Here is a 12075-nt window from a genome sequence, read left to right on the forward strand (position 1 = left end):
GAGAAACAGGGCACTCCTTGCAGAGGTAATCTTCTCTCGACTGCCTGCCCTTCCACACTGTTTCTAACCGACGACCTGTGTGGGCTCTGGCAATTTTATGGGTTCCCACAGAGCGCGACCAATCGGTATGGGCAGAAGCGCCTATGTACGCGTGTTCCCTCTCACCACGCTGGGCAGGGGAAGCAGACTGCAGTCAGACACGACGGCCGTCCCCGTCACACGCTCCGGCGAAGGAGACAAGACCACGGCACACGGCGTCTGTTCAGGCGTTGCGATTTGCATCCAAGCTTCCACTTTTCGTCCTATGAGCTGTACCCTGAACCCTCTCGGGCTAACTGTGGCCCCCGTGAGGACTCACCACGGTTTTGGGAACGATAGCGTCCGGGGTTTTGATGCCCACGCGTCCCAGAAACGTCTCCTCTCTGTGCCCTGAGAGTCTCGCCCACTCGTGAGCGTATGGCCTTGACCCCCCAGCCAGGAGTGGGGCCCAGGGACACAGGCCCTTTCCAAAAAAGGTCCTTATCCGATTAGACTGTGGGAGCATGGGCTCAGGCAGTTTGCAGGGAGGCTTTAGTCATCTTTGTCTTCCGGCTTTTTAAGTTTCTCCACACCCTGGCGAATAAAGCAGGTTTGTTTAGGATCTTGTGATGCTGGTGGAACAGAAGAGAAGTTACCTCGTATCCAGGAAAATCCCAAGAATGCTGCACGAAGACCTTTGTTTGGACCTCACCGAGGTCCTTTTCATTCATCTCCTCTCATTTCTTTTTTTTTTTAATGTTTATTTATTTTTGAGAGAGAGAGAGAGGGAGGAGGGAGGGAGAGAGAGAGCACGAGTGGGGGAGGGGCGGGGGGGGGTAGAGAGACAGAGAGAGGCAGAGAGAGAGGGAATCCCAAGCAGTTTCAATGCTGTCAGGGAGCCCCTACGGGGCTCAATCCCACACCCCTGAGCTCATGACCTGAGTGGGAATCGAGAGTCAGACGCTTAGCCAACTGAGCCGCCCAGGCACCCCCTTATGATAGCTTTAACTTGAATTTCTCTTCCAACGAAGTTTGAGCTTCTTTTCATGTACTTAAAAACTTATTTTATCATTTGTGTGTGTGTGTGTGTGTGTGTGTGTGAACTCTTTGCATCTTTTGCTTTGCTCATCCCCCCCCCCCTCCTCCCGTGGATGTGGTGGTCTTTTTCTTCTTGATTTGTGGAAGCTCTTTGTATATGAGTTAGCCCTCGGTCTGTGGCATGAGCTGCACATATTAACCACCGCTTGTGGTGTGTCTTTTGACTTTACTCGCAGAGTTTTAATTACACTTTCTACGTTGAGATCAGTGTAGACTCACATACAGTAGCAAAAAACAGCAGATCGCCATCTCATGTACACTTTACCCCAGTCTCCCCCAAAAATGGTAACACCTGGCAAAACTACAGTGCCATATGTTTCTGATTTTTTTTTTTTTTTTTTTGGTCGCACTAAAGTTTGGGTTTTGTTTTTTTTTCCTTCTTTGTGTCTTGAGGTGGTGGAATCTATCCATCTAACTGACAGCTCCTGGATTTTGATGCAACCACAGAGCCCCTCTTATAAGATCTGTGTCACGGCCAGAGGAAGCAGGCACTTCCGTCGGTCTCCTACTTCCGTGAGCAGGATACGGGGTCTCCTAGCGAGCCCCTCCTCCCCAGGAGCTGCCTCCAGTCCCACATCACGACCGCGCTCTCCCCGCACAGCCCACTTTGGCAGCCTCAGCCTCTGAAGCCAGCCTGGGGACCATCGTTTCTGGCCACCTGCCACCACCCCCAGCTCCCACCGGGGGCCCCTGTGCCCGTGACACACTCGGGTCAGCGGCTGGCCGGGCAGGCATGGGGGGCAGTGTCATTTTCAGCGCCCCGTCTGTCCTGTGGCCCCTCGGCTTGGGGCAAACCTCTGGACGGTTGGCCTTCCGACTCTGGGAGCCTCCTCCTCTCTCCCCTCTCCCGCCTTTCCTGCCCACTAGAGATTCAGGGGCTTTGAAGTCAAACTCATCCCCAGGCTACTATTGATCACCTGCCATTTCTGCTGCTTAAGCCACAATTACTGGGCTTCCTACACTTGGCCTGTAATTGAATTTCCTTGGGAACTCAATGGCAAGATTGATTCAGCCTAATTGAGTCAAAGATCGACTCTCCAGGCCCTTCGTCTAGTCCCTGTCTGTGCCTGGGGCTCTCTCGGCTGACGCTCTAAGACTCACACAGCTCTGGTGCTAAAAGTCAAGAATCAGCTGACACCTTTTAAGTACTATTTCTTCAAATGATCCTATGGGACGTTGCCTTTCGTTGCCTCCCCCAGGGCTCGGCCAGCCGAGAGCAGGGGACACCTCTTCTCAACCTGGCTTGCGTTCTCTCCTTCTCTCCACACGAATGCTGATATGCAAGTGTCAAGGGGAAAAAAAAATCTGGTCTGGTTCAAGAGCAGGTTGGGAAATGAGTCAGGCGTGAGCCTAATTTCCTGGGCAGTTCGGGGAATTAGCAATTTGTTCTTCCTAAATTTTCGTGCTAGGACTCCATGATAAGAAGAAAAATAACCCCCTTTTAAGACGGGGGAAAGGATCCGAATAGTCATTTCTCTACAGAAGGGCCTACACATGACCAGCAAGCACGTGGAAAGATGTCGAAGACATCACTGGCCACCAGGGACCTGCAAGTCAAAACCACAATGAGGCATCGCCTCACACCCAGCAGGACGGCTAGAATCGGAGAGAGAGAGAGAGAGAGGAGTAGGTGAGGTTGTTGGGAAACGGGAGCCCTCATCTGCTTTGGATGGGGATGTAAATGTTGCAGCCACTTTGGAAGCGGTCTGGCCATCCCTCAAAAGGCTAACCACAGAGTTACTCTATGACCCAGTATTTTCAATCCTAGGTGTGCTCCTGAGAAATGAAAACACAGGTCTACGTAAAAACGTATACGCAAATACCCAATCAGTATTTTTTTTAAAACATTGTTTTTTACATTTACTTATTTTTGAGAGACAGAGCAGGGAAGGGGCAGAGAGAGAGAGGGGGAGGCACAGAATCAGAAGCAGGCTCCAGGCTCCGAGCTGTCAGCACAGAGCCCGACGCGGGGCTCGAACTGGGGAACCGTGAGATCACGACCAGAGCCAAAGTCGGACGCTTCACCGACCGAGCCACCCAGGTGCTCCTGTGCGTTGTTCCTTTTGATAGCCAAGTAATACTCCTCTGCATGGATATACCTCGTCTGGTTTACACACTCACCAGTGATGGACCCTTGGGCGGTTTCTGTGGCTTGGCTTTTCTGAATAATACTGCTTGGGGGGTGCCTGGGGGGCTGAGTCGGTTGGGCATCCGTCTTCGGCTCAGGTCAAGATCTCACGGTTCCTGAGTTCAAGCCCCGCGTCGGGCTCTGTGCTGACAGTTCAGAGCCCGGAACCTGCTTCGGATTCTGTGTCTCCCTCTCTCTCTGCTCATGTTGTGTCTCTTTCAAAAATAAATGAGCATTAAAAAAAAAAAAAAAAAAAAAAGGGGAACAAAGCAATGATACAAGCTTCAGCGGGAATGAACCTTGAAAACATTACGCTAAGGCACGGAAGCCAGTCACAGAGCACATGGTGTATTTATTCCCTTAGTACGAAGCATCCAGAACAGGCAAAAAGATAGAGACAGAAAGCAGATTAGTGTTTTTTAGAGCAGCGAGGGATGGGAAGGTTGGGGGCGGTGGCTAAGGGTACAGGGGTTCTTTGTGGGGTGATAAAAATGTCCTAAAATTGACTGTGTCTGTTCTTGTGCAACTCTGTAAATAGAATAAAAACCCATGAATGGTACGCTTCAGATGGGTAAATTATAAGGCATATGAATATCTCAATAAGGCCGTTAGGAAAGGGATGTTAGCACCAGGAGGGGATCTTCCTAAGGCAGAGTCTCCCCCTTCTCCAAAAGCAAACAAACCAAAAAAATCTGGTTGCTGGGACACCTGGGTGGCTCAGTCGGTTAAGCGGCCAACTCTTGATTTCGCCTCAGGTCATGATCTCACGGTTCGTGGGTTCGAGCCCCACATTGGGCTCTGCGGTGACAGTGTGGAGCCTGCTTGGGACTCTCTCTCTCCCTCTCTCTCTCTGCCCCTCTCCTGCTCACATGCTCTCTCTCGCTCTCTCTCAAAATAAATAAAACTTAAAAATATTTTTTTAGGGACGCCTGAGTGGCCCAGTCAGTTAAGCGTCTGACTTCGGCTCACGTCATGATCTTGTGGTTTGTGGGTTCAAGCCCCACATCGGGCTCTGTGCTGACAGCTCAGAGCCTGGAACGTGCTTCAGATTCTGTGTCTCCCTCTCTCTCTGCCCCTCCCCTGCTCATACTCTGTCTATCTCTCTCTCTCTCTCAAAAATAAATAAAACATTAAAAATTTTTTTTTAAAGAATAAGAAAAAAGAAATGGATAAATGGAAAGAAATAACAAAGAGGTGGGCATTTGTAAAGATGGAGATTCTCCTAAATTAGTTTGTGTTATATCTTGTTTCTTTGATGCCCTTCATTTATTAGCTCTTGTAATTCTGAGGGGCTTTTCATTTCATTTACAAGACGCGATGGTTTCATTTCCTCCCCTTCTTTATGGAGATCTTTCATTCTCCTCTCAAAGAGCTTTGTCAGAATTTTTAGAGCTAAGTTAAATAGTGCTGATAATGTGCCCTGTCTTGTTCCTGTTTCAAAGAGGAATAATTCATGTTTCTCCATTAAGTGTCATTTTGACTTCTGGTTTTCAATAGAGCTTTTGTGATGTTAAAGAGACAACCTCTTATTGCTTTCAGGAAGAGTTTCAATAAAGAATTCCCTTTTGGTGTTTATAGAAATAATTATATGATTTTACCATTTTTTTTTCCAATAACATTATTGATCATATTAACGACTTGAGCTTTGGGGGGGGGGACAGAAATGGCTGAAGTGTATGTTCCTTTTAAAATTATACTATATTCTGATTGTTAAAATTTTATCTAGAATTTTTGCATATCTGTTAATTCATGAGATTACCACATAAGCTTTTTATTTTTTAGATGTTATTCTTTAGATATGGGTGATGATCAAAAATGTCTTTCATCAAAGGGAATAAAACAGAAAGGTGCAGTAAATAGCAATAAAAAATTGTAAAGCTCCAACCTCATTAAGAAAAAAAGAAATGTTAAATAGAACCAAAACAACAAATTGACAATTAAAAAAATTTTTTTTAACGTTTATTTATTTTTGAGAAGAGAGAGACCGAGCATGAGCGGGGGAGGAGAGAGAAAGAGGGAAACACAGAATCTGAAACAGGCTCCAGGCTCCGAGCTGTCAGCACAGAGCCCGACACGGGGCTCGAACTCACAGACCGTGAGATCATGACCTGAGCCGAAGTCGGACACTGAACCGACTGAGCCACCCAGGCGCCCCAAAAAATTGACAATTTAAAAAAGAATCCCAGTTCAGAGGAAAAACAAAAAACAAATAAACAAACAAAAAAACCCAGGTGCTTTTCATGTATTGATGGAGGGAATGGGAATCAGTACAGACTTAAAATTGCATGAACACATCCCAAACCCAGGAAAGTCAGTGAAGGAAGAAGATGGGGGGGGGGGGGTGGTATACGAATGATTTTCAATTTTTGGTTTCTTTTTTGTACCTTCCAAATTTTCTACAAAGATGTATTTACTTTATTTTTTTTTTAAGTAGGCTCCACACCCAGTGTGGGACTTGAACTCACAACTCTGAGATCAAGAGTCAGTCGTTGGGGCACCTGGGTGGCTCAGTCGGTCAAGCGTCCGACTTCGGCTCAGGTCATGATCTCACAGTTCATGAATTCAAGCCCCACATCAGGCTCTGCACTGGTGGCATGGAGCCTGCTTGGGATTCTCTCTCTCCCTCTCTCTCTGCCCCTTCCCAGCTCTCTCTCTCTCTCTCTCAAAAATAAATAAAGAGATGCACGCTTACCGACTGAGCCTGCCAGGCACCCCAATACATATATGTAACTATGCTAATAATAAAAATATGCATACGGAAATGAAAACCACAGCGAGATTTCACGACACATCGGCCCGAATGGTTAAGATGAAAAAGATCGACAATGTCAAGTGAGAGAGGGGGTAACGGGGACTCTCACACGTTACTAATAGGCGTATAAGCTGGTTCAGCTGCTTTGGAAAACCACCTCTCGGCTGTCAACTAAAACAGACCCGCCAGCATTTCCATTCCTAGGCAAATACTCCGCAGAAATAAGGGCACACGTCTACTAAAAACATGTACGAGAACGTTCACCGATCTTACTGGTAACAACCCCAAACCAGAACACCCCAAATGTCTCTGGTGAAGGACAATGGATAGGTTCGGTAGATTCCAACAACTGAATTCTCCACTGCAGGGGACAAAAGACGGAATGGCAAACTGATACGTGCGACAACACGGATGAATCTTACAGACATTGTTGAGGCAACGAAGTCAGACGCGAGATTGTGCGTTGATGACTCTCTTTATGTGAAGTTCAACGAAGTTCGAGGAGAGGCCCGAATATTCGCTGGTGACCGGTCGCAGTGGCCACTGCTGGGGAGTGGGTGAGTGTTGACTGGGACGGGGCTAAGGGATGGACACGGAAACACTCTATTGTGGTCTGGACAGCATCCACCTGGGTGTTTCCATATGTAAGCTTTTGTCACGCTTGAGATTTACACACTTTATGCAAGTTACACCTCAATAAAAAGCTAAGTGAAAAAGTATACCCTACTTTAATCCTACTTCTGGGAAATCACCCTAAAGAAAGAACCTAAGATTGGGTGCCTGGGTGGCTCAGTCGGTCGAGCGTCCGACTTCGGCTCAGGTCATGATCTTGCGGTCTGTGGGTTCGAGCCCCGCGTCGGGCTCTGTGCCGACAGCTCGGAGCCTGGAGCCTGCTTCCGATTCTGTGTCTCCCTCTCTTTCTGCCCCTCCCCTGCTCGCTCTGTCTCTCTCAAATATAAAATAAAACATAAAAAAAAATTTTTTTTAAAGAATAACCTAGGGGGCGCCTGGGTGGCGCAGTCGGTTAAGCGTCCGACTTCAGCCAGGTCACGATCTCGCGGTCCGTGAGTTCGAGCCCCGCGTCAGGCTCTGGGCTGATGGCTCGGAGCCTGGAGCCTGTTTCCGATTCTGTGTCTCCCTCTCTCTCTGCCCCTCCCCCGTTCATGCTCTGTCTCTCTCTGTCCCAAAAATAAATAAAAAATGTTGGAAAAAAAAAAATTAAAGAATAACCTAGGATCCTAGCACAAAGATTTCTGTACAGAGATGTTCAATGCAACAACAATGTATCACTTCAAGGCCTTCCCAGAAACCCTTACTATCCAACTCCAGGGGACTTATTACGCACAGTCACGAGACAGCCGTGTGATGTAATGTTCTGTAGCCATCCGAATTTAGGAGGTATGAGAATGTTTAATGGCCTGAAAAAAATGGTCACATTCACAATATGAACTTATACTCAACTAATATAGGAGTTAAAAGTGCAAAACAGTTTGCACACAAGTCTGAGTCCAATTATGTAGAAAACAAAAGTAGATAAGCATAGGAAAAAAATTGGAAAAAGCAGACCTAAGACCGCATTGTCTTTGGTCCTGGAAATACAGGGCCTGCATGCAAATGTTTCCCACTAGTGACCTCTTTTTCTAGGATTAATTGAGATCTGCACCGAGGTGGCCTCAGTGCTCCCCAAAACCTCAGGCCTCCTTTGTGACTCTCCTTCCTCAGCTTTAAGCAAGCGTCATCATAATTTTTAAGGGATTTGATAGAAAATGCTCTACGGTGGTGGGTTGTCCAAGATTAGGATTCCTCTGTGGAAGCTGGAGTTCAAATTCTACCTAAAACCCTAAACTCATTCCTCATGTTGAGGAGGGGAAAAAAAACCTTTCCTCTACCCTCTTAGGTTCAGTGTTGGGGAACCGTGAATTAATCTGAGGAAAGATAAACCAGCAAGAGGAAAGACCAAGTTTATTCACATATGCATGCAGGAGTTTGCACAGAAAGTAATTTGGCTCAATAACTAAAGACAGGGGTTTATATACCTAGTAGGGGGAAGGGAGGAAAAGGCTTCTATTCAAAGAACAAATGGGTTTCTTTAGGAACAAATGGGCTTCTCTGGAAACAAAGCGGGAGATAAGATAGTTTGTGATGATGCTTGTGTATGTAGGTTCAGTGGTCTTCTTTATCTCCTCCAAAGCCATGAAACTCCTCCCCAGAGGGGATTTATGATAGTTTCATGCTTGATCTCCTTCTCGGGAAGGAAGCCACCCCAAAGAGGGGGTTTATGACAGCATCGCCTCCCAGATAGTCTGCTTTTAGTCAGATAAGGGAGGGTTCAGATGAAGCCCCGTCCCGCATCTGTTAATTCTCAAATGTCTTTGGCTCAAAATAAGTTTTATGGCACCGCGGTATAAGTTGGACCCGTTCTCTTGCATAGATGGATAATATTTTGAAATATTACCCACCTTTTCCCCATCTTCCCTGTTAAACACTAGCCCTTTCCTCATTCATTCTCCCGTGTAGTATCTGCATTTACTGCCTCAGGGAAAGAGTGGCACTGTGTGAACGCAGAAAGGGAAAAAGTCTGCTGGCTCGTAACCTTCCAAAGTCAGGGCCCTGCAGGGAATCAGGGAGGATTCTGGCAAATGGGGTGCAGCTGAGCTCTTCTCTCCCAAGACAGGAAGGCGGAGGGGAGAAGAGAGGCCGTGAGTGTGTGCTGAATGCACCCGGCCCTCACCCCAACACCAGGCTCAACCTCAAGGTGGGGGGGGGGGGACAGAATCCGAAATCCCAGAGAAGTCTGGGGGACACCTGGGGTGGAGCCCAAGGTGGAGAAACCCAGAGCAGAAACGGTGGAATGACTTGCTGAGGCCCAGGAACCTGGGGCGGAGGCCTTGCCTGTGACAGAGAGACAAACGTCTTAGGACCCTCCCTCCCCCAGCTTCCCTCAGCCCAGAGGGCCCCAGGAGCAGCTGACTGAATCCCCTGGCCCCAGAGAAGGACGCGGAGATTCCCACCACAATCATCAGCTTCAAAGAAGCCCCTGGGATGTGCGTTAAAAATGGAAAGAAAATGTCAAACGTTATATTCTAGATGTTGTGAACATGTGATTGTCCGGGCGATAGACTTTCAGGCAATTTGTATTTTCTTATAATTTTGTTTCGTATACCTTCTGCAAAGGGCGAGCTTTATAAGAGAAAACAAAAATTTTTAACGTTTATTTATTTTGGAGAGACAGAGAGAGACAGAGTGCAAGCAGGGGAGGGGCAGGGAGAGAGGGAGACACAGAATCTGAGTCAGGCTCCGAGCTGTCAGCACAGAGCCCGACCCGGGGCTCGAACCCACGAACCGCGAGATCATGACCCGAGCCGAAGCCGGACGCTCAATATAAAAATTTTTAAACTTCAGTCAACAAACCTCAAGGGAGCACATAAATACTCTCTGCCGGGCCATGTGCTCTAAGCCCGGAAATCTTTACAAAGCTGAAGGACACAGGCTCTGTTCTCAAGTGGCTTCAGATGGAGAGCAATAGACATAAAAACCGTTATGTTCTGAACTGTGTGCCCACAGACGCGCCCTCTTACGCGTCAGCCCGGTGGGAGCCCATGTAAAGCGACGCGTTTGCTTCTTTGGGCCCACTGAATGCTTTCCACGCGGGTCTCAGTTATCTCCGCGGTAAGATCCCCAGCTGTGCTTCTCTATTTTCTACCCTTTTTTTTTTTTTTTTTTAATATTTTTTTTCAACTTTTTTAATTTATTTTTGGGACAGAGAGAGACAGAGCATGAACGGGGGAGGGGCAGAGAGAGAGGGAGACACAGAATCGGAAACAGGCTCCAGGCTCCGAGCCGTCAGCCCAGAGCCTGACGCGGGGCTTGAACTCACGGACCGCGAGATCGTGACCTGGCTGAAGTCGGACGCTTAACCGACTGCGCCACCCAGGCGCCCCATCTACCCTTTTTAAACAAAAGGTGATAGGTTATTCGAATATACACACGCCTCTGCATGACTGCTGTAGGACAACCTGAAATGCTGGGAGATTTTCTACGGTCGTGAATGAAAACCATCTTTTGGTCCAGAATCGACGTGAAGGTTAATTTGATGTGTCAACAAGGCTAGGCCACAGAACCCAGACAGTGGGTCAAACGTTATTCTAGATGTTGCGGTGAAGGCATTTTTGAGATTAACATTTAAAGTCTGTAGAGTTTCAGAGGCGCCTGGGTGGCTCAGTCGTTGGGCCTCCGACTTCGGCTCGGGTCGTGATCTCGCGGTTCGTAGGTTCGAGCCCCGGGTCGGGCTCTGTGCTGACAGCTCGGAGCCCGGAGCCTGCTTCGGATTCTGTGTCTCCCTCTCTCTCTGCCCCTCCCCTGCTAACGCTCTGTCTCTCCCTGTCTCTGAAAAATGAATAAATGTTACAAAAAAAAAAAATTAAAGTCTGTAGACTTTGAGGGGCGCCTGGGTGGCTCAGTTGGTTAAGCATCCGACTCTTGATTTCATCATGATCTCACGGTTCAGTCAGTGGGATCGAGCCCCGAGTCGGGCTCTGCTCAGGGCCTGCTTGGGATTCTCTCTCTTCCTCTCTCCCTCTGGCCTCCGCTGTTCTCTCTCTCTCTCTCTCTCAAAATATCTCAAAATAAATAAATAACACATTTAAAGTCTGTACGCTTTGAGTAAAGGGCCTTCCATACAGTAGGGGGGCTCATCCTATCAGACGGAGGCCGGAACAGAAAGGCTGCCTCTTCGGGCCAGGAGGAGCTTTGTCGGTCGGCAGCCTCTGTGCTCGAATGGTGACTGGCTCCTGTCTCCAGCCTGCTGCCCTGCCCTGCCCTGTCCTGCCCTGCAGAATGGGACTTGCCAAGCCTCTGCCACTGCATGAGCCAATTCCTTCAAATAAATCTCTCTCTTTATATACATACACACGTATTTAGTTACATACACACACACATCCTGTGGGTTCTATTTCTCTGGAGAACCTGGGCTAATACAACCTATAAATATTCATGTTCCATGTTTAACCCTCACCAAAGACCTCCCAGTGCAAAAGGAGCCTTAATATTATGCTGCACACAAACACTTAATTTGTGGCTGTTGGTCTTTCTTCCTCAGTCAACCCAAAAGGCAGGGGTGATAAATGATTATCAACGTCGGCAGCACCGCCTTCCTGCACTGATGTGGCCCGGCCACAGCCACCAGCGCTGGGTCCGCACCGTGTGGTTAAACCATGCAGTTAGTCATCCTGGCTTTAGAGCCCAGAGCCAGCCTTAAATCATTTCAGCGCAGACACAATGAGACGTTTTGTTCCCTGACGCTCAACTATTAGATATTATATTCGAATTTTAAAAGAAAATCCACGTACGTGGTCAAAACAGAGTTCAAATGGTAAAAAGCAGTACCGAGTGAAAATTCTCCTAGTGAGAGCATCTCAGAAGACAGGGAGAAACCCAGGACACCTCCTTTAAAAAAAAAAAAAAAAAATTTTTTTTTTTTTGAGGCTTCTGAGACAGCAAAAGAAAAAACAATGCCAAAGAGCACTATTGTGAAATCAGAGACAAATATATGTGGGTCTCAGCCCCCTAGTTCCCGACACAGGGCTCTGGAACCCTTGTAAGCTCTTGGGTGGCGGGGGGGGGGAGGGGGATATGGGTTCTGTTGAGGTGACCCTGGGCGGGCTCCCGGTGGGGGCCGCTCACCGGGAAGACCAGGCAACGACTGGGAGCTTAGCAAATTGATGGAACCCGACGAGGGGGTCATGGGCACCTCCTACTTGCAGCCAAATCAGACGGCAGCTGTGGGTAACCCGGGCACCCACTTACTCACAATTGGTTCTGAACTGGGGGGCAGTCATGTGGGACTGAGCCCTCAGCCTGTGGGATCGGACAGTATCTCCGGACAGAGAGTGTCCCGATTCACCTCGTCCTCTCCCTGATGCAGACCCGGCACCGGTCATTTCCGCAAGGATCCCTTCCTTTTTAGTACAGAATGGCGTTTAAAGGGCAAGGGCCGGATGCTAGGCGTGTTCATGGTTAACGGGCTTTTTATGGGTTGAATCGTATCCCCCCAAAAGATATGTTTACATCCTAAACCCCA

The sequence above is a fragment of the Panthera pardus genome, unplaced genomic scaffold (genome assembly GCF_024362965.1).
Source record: "Panthera pardus isolate Hobbes unplaced genomic scaffold, ASM2436296v1 HiC_scaffold_3, whole genome shotgun sequence".
Lineage (NCBI taxonomy): Eukaryota > Metazoa > Chordata > Mammalia > Carnivora > Felidae > Panthera > Panthera pardus.